The sequence below is a fragment of the Triticum dicoccoides genome, chromosome 3B (assembly GCF_002162155.2).
Source record: "Triticum dicoccoides isolate Atlit2015 ecotype Zavitan chromosome 3B, WEW_v2.0, whole genome shotgun sequence".
NCBI classification, from domain to species: Eukaryota; Viridiplantae; Streptophyta; class Magnoliopsida; order Poales; family Poaceae; genus Triticum; species Triticum dicoccoides.
Window position 1 is genome coordinate 160,697,094 of NC_041385.1, and position 11,287 is coordinate 160,708,380.

Here is an 11,287-nt window from a genome sequence, read left to right on the forward strand (position 1 = left end):
TGATGATGATCATGAAGCTTCAGATCAAGTTACTACCAAATCTCGTAGGTCTTCCAGAGTAAGATCCGCACCAGAGTGGTACGGTAATCCTGTTCTAGAAGTCATGTTACTAGACCATGATGAATCTACGAACTATGAGGAAGCGATGATGAGCCTAGATTTCGCGAAATGGCTTGAGGCCATGAAATCTGAGATGGGGTCCATGTATGAGAACAAAGTGTGGACTTTGGTGGACTTGCCCGATGATCGGCAAGCCATAGAAAATAAATGGATCTTTAAGAAGAAGACCGACGCAGACGGTAATGTTACTGTTTACAAAGCTCGACTTGTTGCGAAAGGTTTTCGACAAGTTCAAGGAGTTGACTACGATTTGACTTTCTCACCCGTAGCGATGGTTAAGTCTGTCCGAACAATATTAGCAATTGTTGCATTTTATGATTATGAAATTTGGCAAATGGATGTCAAAACTGCATTCCTAAATGGATTTCTGGAAGAAGAGTTGTATATGATGCAACCGGAAGGTTTTGTCGATCCAAAGGGTGCTAACAAAGTGTGCAAGCTCTAGCAATCCATTTATGGACTGGTGCAAGCCTCTCGGAGTTGGAATAAATGCTTTGATAGTGTGATCAAAGCATATGGTTTCATACAGACTTTTGGAGAAGCATGGATTTACAAGAAAGTGAGTGGGAGCTCTGTAGCATTTCTAATCTTATATGTAGATGACATATTTTTGATTGGAAATGATATAGAATTTCTGGATGGCATAAAGGGATGCCTGAATAAGAGTTTTTCTATGAAAGACCTTGGAGCAGGTGCTTACATATTGGGCATCAAGATCTATAGAGATAGATCAAGACGCTTAATTGGACTTTCACAAAGCACATACCTTGATAAAGTTTTGAAGAAGTTCAAAATGGATCAGTCAAAGAAAGGGTTCTTGCCTGCGTTACAAGGTGTGAAGTTGAGTCAGACTCAAAGCCCGACCACCGCAGAAGATAGAGAGAAAATGAAAGTCATTCCCTATGCTTCAGCCATAGGTTGTATCACATATGCAATGCTATGTACCAGACCCGATGTATGTCTTTCTATAAGCATAGCAGGGAGGTACCTAGGGCTGCAAGAAAAGCTCGAGGCTCGTGAGCCGCTCGAGATCGACTTGTTTTTTGACTCGACTCGAGATCGACTCGAAAAGAAACGAGCTGAGTTTGAACACTTTATGTAGATCGACCGAGAAACGAGCCGATCTTGAGCCAATGTTGGCTCGCTCAATTTTAGCTTGATAGCTCGACAGAATATCATTATGTTAAATGATCATGCCATATATTAAATGGAAATAAGATAATTTATTACCATATATGTTGTCCATAATTTTTCTCCATTTTATTTACCAACGAACATGGAAATTTAATTAAGTGCAGAGAAGATTTAGGCCTAATATGGCATGTGGTCGACTATCTGTTAAATACCCTATATTTTTTGGCAAAGGTTCCCAGCATATTCGCCATAATTTTTTGTTTTTCATCCATATATTTATAATTTTTACCATCTCATTTAGCTCGAAACTAGCTTGAGATCGACTCGAGATCGTTATAAGCTGAGCATGAGTCATGTTCTACAGCTCGATCATGAGCTTCACTTAGTTTGAGCTCGCTCGAATTTTCTTATGAGTTGAGCTAAGCCAACTCCAACTCGCTCGAGCTCGACTCGTTTGCAGCCCTAGAGGTACCAAAGTAATCCCAGAGTGGAGCACTCGGTAGCGGTAAAAAAACATCCTGAAATACCTAAAAAGGACTAAGGATATGTTTCTCATTTATGGAGGTGAAAAAGAGCTCGTTGTAAATGGTTACGTCGATGCAAGCTTTGACACTGATCTGGATGACTCTAAGTCATAAACCGGATACGTATTTTTATTGAATGGAGGAGCTGTCAGTTGGTGCAGTTCCAAGCAGAGCATAGTGGCGGGATCTACGTGTGAAGCAAAGTACATTGCTGCTTCGGAAGCAGCAAATGAAGGAGTTTGGATGAAGGACTTCATATCCGATCTAGGTATCATACCTAGTTCATCGCGTCCAACGAAAATCTTTTGTGACAATACCCGTGCAATTGCCTTGGCAAAGGAATCCAGATTTCACAAGAGAACCAAGCACATCAAGAGACGCTTCAATTCCATCTGTCATCAAGTGTCGGAAGGGGACATAGAGATTTGCAAAATACACACGAATCTGAATGTTGTAGACCCGTTGAATAAGCCTCTTCCACGAGCAAAACATGATCAGCACCAAAGCTCCATGGGTGTTAGAATCATTACTATGTAATCTAAATTATTGACTCTAGTGCAAGTGGGAGACTGAAGGAAATATGCCCTAGAGGCAATAAAAAAGTTATTATTTATTTCCTTAATTCATGATAAATATTTATTATTCATGCTAGAATTGTATTAAGCGGAAACTTAGTACATGTGTGAATACATAGACAAAACATATAGTCCCTAGTATGCCTCTACTTGACTAGCTCGTTAATCAAACATGGTTATGTTTCCTGACCATAGACATGTGTTGTCATTTGGTGAACGGGATCACATCATTAGGAGAATGATGTGATGGACATGACCCATCTATTAGCTTAGCATTATGATCGTGTTAGTTTCATTGCTACTGCTTTCTTCATGACTTGTACAAGTTCCTCAGACTATGAGATTATGCAACTCCCGAATACCGGAGGAACACTTTGTGTGCTACCAAATGTCACAACGTAAAAAGGTAATTATAAAGGTGCTCTACAGGTGTCTCTGAAGGTGTTTGTTGGGTTGGCATAGATCGAGATTAGGATTTGTCACTCTGTATTTCGGAGAGGTATCTCTGGGCCCTCTAGGTAATACTCATCACTATAAGCCTTGCAAGCATTGTGACTAATGAGTTAGTTGCGGGATGAAGTATTACAGAACGAGTAAAGAGACTTGTCGGTAACGAGATTGAACTAGGTATTGAGATACCGACGATCGAATCTCGGGAAAGTAACATACCGATGACAAAGGGAACAACGTATGTTGTTATGCGGTTTGACCGATAAAGATCTTCCTAGAATATGTAGGAACCAATATGAGCATCCATGTTCCGCTATTGGTTATTGACCGGAGACGTGTCTCGGTCATGTCTACATAGTTCTCAAACCCGTAGGGTCCGCACGCTTAACGTTTGATGACGATTGGTATTATGAGTTTATGTGATATGTTGTATCGAAGATTGTTCGGAGTCCCTGATGTGACCACGTACATGAAGAGGAGTCTTGAAATGGTCGAGACATAAATATTGATATATTGGACGACTATATTCGGACACCAGAAGTGTTCCGGAGAAGTTCCGGATAAAACCGGAGTGCCGGGGGGTTACCGGAACCCCCCGGGGAACTAATGGGCCTCGATGGGCCCTAGTGGAGAGAGAGAGGGGCCGGCCTGGGCAGGCCGTGCGCCCCCTCCCCCTGAGTCCGAATAGGGCAAGGAAGGGGGGCGCCCCCTTGCCTTCCCTCGCTCCCTCTCCTTCCTTCCCCTTCCCTTCCCCAAGTTGGAAACCTACTAGGAATAGGATTCCTAGTAGGAATCCTACTTGGGGCGCGCCCTATAGGGGTCGGCCGGCCTCCCCCCTTGCTCCTTTATATACGGGGATAGGGGGGTGAGGGAGTCCTGGAATAGGGGGTATCCGGACAGCCGGACTATATACTTTGGCCGGACTGTTGGACTATGAAGATACAAGATTGAAGACTTCGTCCCGTGTCCAGATAGGACTCTCCTTGGTGTGGAAGGCAAGCTTGGCGATTCGGATATGTGGATCTCCTTCTCTGTAACTGACTCTGTGTAACCCTAGCCCCCTTCGATGTCTATATAAACCGGAGGGTTTAGTCCGTAGGACAAGAACAACAATCATAATCATAGGCTAGCTTCTAGGGTTTAGCCTCTACGATCTCGTGGTAGATCAACTCTTGTAATACTCATATCATCAAGATCAATCAAGCAGGAAGTAGGGTATTACCTCCATCGAGAGGGCCCGAACCTGGGTAAACATCGTGTCCCTAGCCTCTTGCTACCATTAGCCTTAGAACACAGTTTGGGACCCCCTACTCGAGATCCGCCGGTTTTGACACCGAATTGGTGCTTTCATTGAGAGTTCCACTGTGTCGTCGGAATAAGGCTTGATGGCTCGTCTCGTTGTCAAGGACAACATCACCTCTGGGGGAGCCCTAGCTCTAGGCCAAACTCTCCGAATAGGCGGCTTCGTCATGACCGCCCGATCGGCTGTCGCACCAATGATGACTTCTCAGGTCATCAAAAATAGCCTCCACGTCAATTCGGAACTCGCTGAACAGATGGATCCAATGGAGCTCTCCTCCCTTAATGAGATCTTGGATCGCATCGCCGCCCTGGGAGTCGCTATAGACTATGATCGGATTGGGCTTAAACCCGACCAAAGGGAGATTAACTCTCCACCGGTCACCCATGAGATACCGGTAGTGGAAGAGAAACACATGGATTACCCCTCTATTTTGAGGACAAACTATGTCTGGATTTCCGAGCTCTCCGAGCCGGATACCCATTCGCGGGAGGACATGACCCAAACCCCGAACTTACAATCAGGCGGCGGGCAGGAAAAATTGGGCAACATCCCGGAGCCCGAGCCACCAAGCCCGGAAGCTCCTCTGCCCCTGGGTCTCAGATCGGGTCAGAGTTCGGACTTAAATCCGCCCACCCACCCAGATTTAAGCAATCTTTCCCACATCAGACAAGAGCCCCAAGAGACAGTACATCACTACTAGGCCAGATTCCTCCTTGTGATAAACAAGGTCAAGGACTGTCGCGAGGAAGACGCAATCTCATTCTTTTGAAAAAATTGCACGGACAAGGGGATCCTCAACGCTATAAGTCGCCGTGACATAGTACACTTTGCTGACTTAGCGGCCATAGTACAGAATTACTGCGCGATGGAAAGCGCTTGGAAAACCCAAACAAACTTCTGGGATAATCCGGCCCTCAATAAACCCTTCGTCCGAACTAAAATGGTAAACTCTCGCAAGTCACCCGATTCAATTACCAAAAAAACAAGGCCAGCTGCAGGGCGGGGAACCGTATTGGAGGAATGGCTCAATGGGCCATGCAAAATTCACAGCACACCAGATACCATATCAACACATAGCCTTAGAGCATGTTGGATGCTCCGGCAGGTTGCGAAGAGCGGCGAGGATCTCCTCATCAACCATACTGCAGAACAACATCCCGCCGAGAACAACAATGCGGTACTGACAGTCTTTGAGACTTTCGCCTCAAATAATAGGCGCAAGCGAGCTCTCCGTAGCCTCGCCGAAGTTTGCCATGTGGCAACAATAAATCCGTGGAACGACATGGCTATAACTTTCAATGCCAGTGACGAACCTCAATTTCGAACAGTTCGGGCACCCGCCGCTTTGGTCCTTAGTCCAATCATGGACGGCTTCCGGCTCACTAAAGTGCTCATGGACGGCGGAAGCGGATTAAACCTCATCTACGAGGAAACCCTCAACAAGATGGAAATTGACAAGAGCCGCATTGAGCGAAGCAGCACAACCTTCAGGGGGATCATCCTAGTAGGGAGGCACGATGTACGGGAAAAATCACATTGGATGTGGTATTCGGCACGCCGGAAAACTACAGGTCCGAAGAAATCACATTCCAAGTGGCCTCGTTTAGCAGCGGATATCACGCCCTTTTAGGACGGGACGCATTCGCAAGCTTTCAAGCTATACCCCATTACGGGTACATGAAGCTCCAAATGCCCGGACCCAATGGAATCATCACTCTAGCTAGTGATGCGGACGTCGCACTCCGAGCCGAAAATAAAACCGCCGCACTGGCCCTGGAGGCATTATCCGAAGCCCTCGCAGCCGAAGAACTAACCACGCTGCGCGCCACAATGGACAGAGACGACGTGATACTCGACAAGTATCCCAAGTCCACCTCTTTCAAACCAGCGGACGAGATAGTCAAATTCCAGGTCCACCCAACGGACCCCACAAAACAGCTTCCATTGGGACACAGCTGAACCCCACAATAGATGACGCACTGCGAGATTTCTTGCATGAGAATTGGGACATTTTTGCCTGGCATCCTTCAGACATGCCAGGCATCCCACGCAGACTGGCCGAACACAGCTTAAATATACTGAAGGGATATAAGCCGGTCAAGCAGACTCTTAGGCGCTTCTCAGAGCCTAAACGGCAAGCAATGGGAGAAGAGCTAGCTAAGTTACTCGAGGCCGGATTCATTAGAGATATAAAACATCCGGATTGGCTAGCAAACCTGGTGATGGTACCAAACAAGGACAAATCCTGGTGCCTATGTGTCGATTTCAAGGACCTCAATAAGGCTTGCCCTAAGGATCCCTTCCCCCTCCCCCGCATTGATCAAATTATCTATGCTACCGCAGGACACGACTCACTGTGTTTCCTTGATGCATACTCCGGATACCATCAGATCAATATGGCGGAGTCCGACCAAGCCGCAACGGCCTTCATCACACCATACGGCCCCTTCTGTTTCAATACCATGCCTTTTGGGCTAAAAAATGCCGGCGCAACCTATCAACGCATGATTCAGACATGCCTGGAAAAACAAATTGGCAAAATAGTGGAGGAATACATGGACGATGTGGTCATCAAAACAATACACGTCGAAACTTTGATAGATGACTTGAGGCTCACGTTCGACAACCTCCGAACATACGACATCAAGCTCAACCCGGAAAAATGTGTCTTTGGCATACCTTCCGGGAAGTTGCTCGGCTTCATCGTCTCCAATAGAGGAATTGAAGCAAATCCCGCAAAACTTCGAGCTCTGTCATAGTTGGCTACCCCAACAGACCTCAAGCAGATCCAGAAATTAACTGGATGTGTGGCTGCCTTAAGCCGCTTTATCTCCCGATTAGGAGAAAAGGCACTACCTCTTTACCGCCTTCTTTGACGCACCGAACACTTTGAGTGGACGGATGCGGCCACCGCCGGACTGGAAGAAATAAAGGCCCTCTTGGCCAACAATCCGATCCTGACCGCGCCAAATACTGGCGAACCTATGCTATTATATATAGCCACACACACGAGGTTGTAAGCGCAGTGCTCATTGTCGAACGAGAAGCGGACGGACACAAGTTCCCGCTCCAAAAGCCGGTATATTACGTGTCCACTGTCCTCACTCCATGCAAATCCAGGTACCCACACTATCAAAAGATAGCATACGCAGTATTCATGGCATCCCGGAAGCTACGACACTACTTTCAAGAGTGTTCGATTAAGGTGGCCTCCGAAGTACCACTCAATGACATAATAAATAACCGCGATGCCACGGGCCGGATTGCTAAATGGGCTATTGAGCTCCTTCCGTTCTACATAACATACAAACCACGGTGAGCCATTAAGTCGCAAGTACTGGCTGACTTTGTCGCCGAATGGACAGAAGCCGAACTCCCTAAAGAGTATGGCGCATACTCCAATTGGATCATGCACTTCGACGGCTCTAAAATGCTAGCCGGATTGGGAGCAGGTGTTGTCCTAACATCCCCCACCGTAGACACGGTCCAATACGTACCCCAAATATTATACACAGACTCCAACAATGCAGCCGGATATGAGGCTCTGTTGCATGGTCTTCGGATGGCAGCCTGCATGGGCATTCAACGCCTAGAAGTGCGCGGGGACTCGAACCTCGCAATATCACAGATAAATGGAGACTTTGATGCAAAGGATCTGAAAATGGTGGCCTACCGTAATGTCGTCATTAAAATGTCAGCTCGGTTCGAGGGGCTCGAATTCCACCATGTGGTCCGAGAAAAAAATCAAGCGGCTGATATCCTCGCACGCATCGGCGCTAAACATGACCCCGTGCCACCTAATATCTTCTTGGAAAGGTTGTTCAAGCCATCCGTGGTATGGGAAGGGGAGACCGGCAATACCTGTCCGGCTCCGAATACAACCCCAGCTTCCGAACCATCCGACGTAATCGGAGGCTCTGCCACCAAAATAACACATTCAGCCCACGAAATCATGGCTGTCATCGCCCCGTGGACCAAGCCCTTCTTAGCCTACCTAAATAGGCAAGAGCTCCCCGAGGACCAAAATGAGGCACGTTGTATTGTGCGGCGTTCCAAGGCCTACAAAGTCCATGAGGGAGAGCTTTATAAGAAAAGCGCCACCGGAGTGCTCCAAAGATGCATCTCCGAAGAGGAAGGATGGCAGCTCTTGGCTGAAATCCATGCCGGACTCGGCGGGCACCACGCCGCAGCTCGGGCACTTGTAAGCAAGGCCTTCTGTATAGGTTTTTACTGGCCGACAGCCCGGGCAGATGCACAGGACCTTGTCCAACATTGCGTCGGTTGCCAACTCTTCGCCAATCAGAGCCATATGCCCCCTACCGCTCTCCAAACAATCCCCATAACTTGGCCCTTTGTGGTCTGGGGGCTTGATATGGTCGGACCTCTTAAGGGGGGAATCCATAAGAAAAAAATACTTATTGGTCATGGTGGATAAGTTCACCAAATGGATCGAAGCCAAACCAGTTAAAACGGCAGAATCCGGACCAGTGATAGACTTCATATCAGGGGTTGTGCACCGTTATGGTGTCCCCCACAGCATCATCACTGACAATGGCTCAAATTTCACAACCGATGAGGTGAAAACCTGGTGCGGCAATATGGGCATCAAGCTCGATTACGCCTCTGTCTATCACCCCCAAACAAATGGACAAGTCAAATGGGCAAATGGTCTCATTATGAGCAGCATCAAACCCAGACTAATGCGATCCTTGAAGGAATCAGATACGCACTGGGTCGAGGAGCTCGACTCTGTACTCTGGGGGTTGCGGACCACGCCAAATCGCACCACTGGATACACACCATTTTTTATGGTGTACGGCGCAGAGGTAGTACTACCCTGCGATATAATTCATGACTCACCTCGTGTGCGCATGTACGAAGAGAAAGAAGCCGAGCTAGATCGGCAGGACAACTTAGATGCCCTGGAGAAGGAGCTGATGTCACAAAAGCCCGTTCCGCATTCTATCAGCAGTAGGCTCGAAGGTATCAAAGTAGAGAAGTACGGGCCAAAACTTATAATGTTGGTGAACTCGTTCTACGCCTACCGGAGAAGAAGAAGGACAAGCTCAAGCCCAAGTGGGAGGGTCCCTTCATCATTGATAAAGTCCTCACCGGAGGAGCGTACCGTCTGCATAATGCATCAGATAACAGACTCGAGCCGAACCCATGGAGCGCAGCCAAACTCCGAAGATTCTACGCCTAGTGCCGAACTCAGTGTTCGTCTCCTTACCTCCGCCTTTTCAATTATGTCTTCCTTCTTTCTTTCTCTTCCTCTTTTCTTTTTATACACAAAGCCTTAAAAGCTTTATGGATGCTTCGATCACTCCGGCCGCACTATGCGTGCTCAACATACCTTGGGGCTTCCTATACGGAAGCTTAATATAATTATTTTCATGGCTTCATGCCCACCACATATGCGTCACCTTTCCATATGTGCCTTTTCTTCACCATTATATGCATCGATATGACTTAAGTTTTGGCCGCTGGGTTGCCTAGCTCTTGTGTTTATGCCCTACGTTCCCGTTAATTCGGCTAGGGCATAAGGGGGGCACCTCTGCGATTGTTACTGACGGTTTAGCCGGATGTGTATCTCAGACTGGGTGAAGCCGAAAGCTAGCGTTCTTAAGCGAATATTCGGTCGGTGAACAACAGATGTTTTTTGTTTATTACAACATAAATCCCCAGATGTTTTGTATCCTGCGTCTCTGTTCGCAGTTCGGACATGCACATCGATGCATGCGTACCCAGGGAAAGGGACCCCTAACGGAACTATTCTCTCTGGAAGATGTTTCTTACTATCCATGTAATATAACATAACTAGTTGGGTACTTGTCTGTTAAAGCACTTATGACCCCTACGCCTGGTTTCCACGCGTACCCCAGTTTTACATAATTGAGCGGGTATTCAGATACACTTCGGACTGTCGGGTCCGGAGGCTGAAGCGAAAAGGTCCGCCATGACAAATGATTTACAATCCGGCTAGGGACTACATACGTCCATTGAAGTACATAGTCACTTGGACTGGCTAAATTCTTCTTCTATACCATCGAACAGACTGTCTAGCCTACAATCCTGTTGGGAATACTTTGCGGCTAATGCTACTTGGTCATACACCAGACTTATGGGAATCGCTTTCCTATCTGGCCCCACCGGTCCGACTTCGGCCATATGGTTTGGGTCAGCCTTGGCGTATCACGAATTCACCATGGCCCAGGTTTCCCTTGCACCTTGTCGGCAGGCTGATGCCTTCCATAACCGGAAGCTCCGCCGTGCTCCTTTGAGCATATCTACAAGCTCCCCCATGCCTCCTGGCAGGGAAGCGGATGGCTACAAGGCCTGGGCATTACCCTGCATCACCTGCCGAGCTCGTTCGTGCAGTTGTGAGAGATCTTGCAGCAAATCGCCTGCAGATCCGGGCATCTCCTCTTCAGGACGGCCCGTCAGCATACCCACAGACATAACTCTGTTAATACGCTTCCTCGCTTAACTGTACTGCAGTTCGTTTAAGCACTTACCATAAATGCCGCGTCGAAGCCTCCTGTTCTCCTTCACAGAGTCCACAAGCTGAGCTCGAACATCTGTTAATTCGACGCTCAGCCGGATATTGGCATCTTGGAGATTTTTTTTCTCCTGCCTAACCTGCGTAAGCACACGCTCGCCAGCCTTTAGCTGTCTTCGGACATGTAGCTCACTATCTTTTACGATCTCCGTATTCTCTCTGGGATTGTTTGCAGAATCTTCGGTTAGACTTATAAAGCATGCCAAATACTAACTATTATATGTCCTTAAAATTTCTCTATTAAGACAAGTATTACCAGATGAGGCCTTCTGGGATTCCTCTAGCACTACTGGAATCAGCTACTTTGCCATATGCCAGTTCTTTGCCGTCCGCTAGCGAACGGCAAAGAAGCTCTTTGCCATCAGCTTCCAAAAAGCGGACGGCAAAGAACTGGCTGATGGCAAAGACCAAGTTTGCCATCAGCTAGTTCTTTGCCATCAGCCAGTTCTTCCAAAAGGCGGACGGCAAAGGGTGGCGGACGGCAAAGAGGGAGGGCCCCACGTAACGTTAACCGGGCCGCGCCCCACCCCCCCTCTCTCTCTCTCTCCCACCTCTCGCCAGCCCCGTCGCACCACCCCGCCACCGCCGCCCAGCGCCCCCCGCCCCGTCGCCCCACCACCCC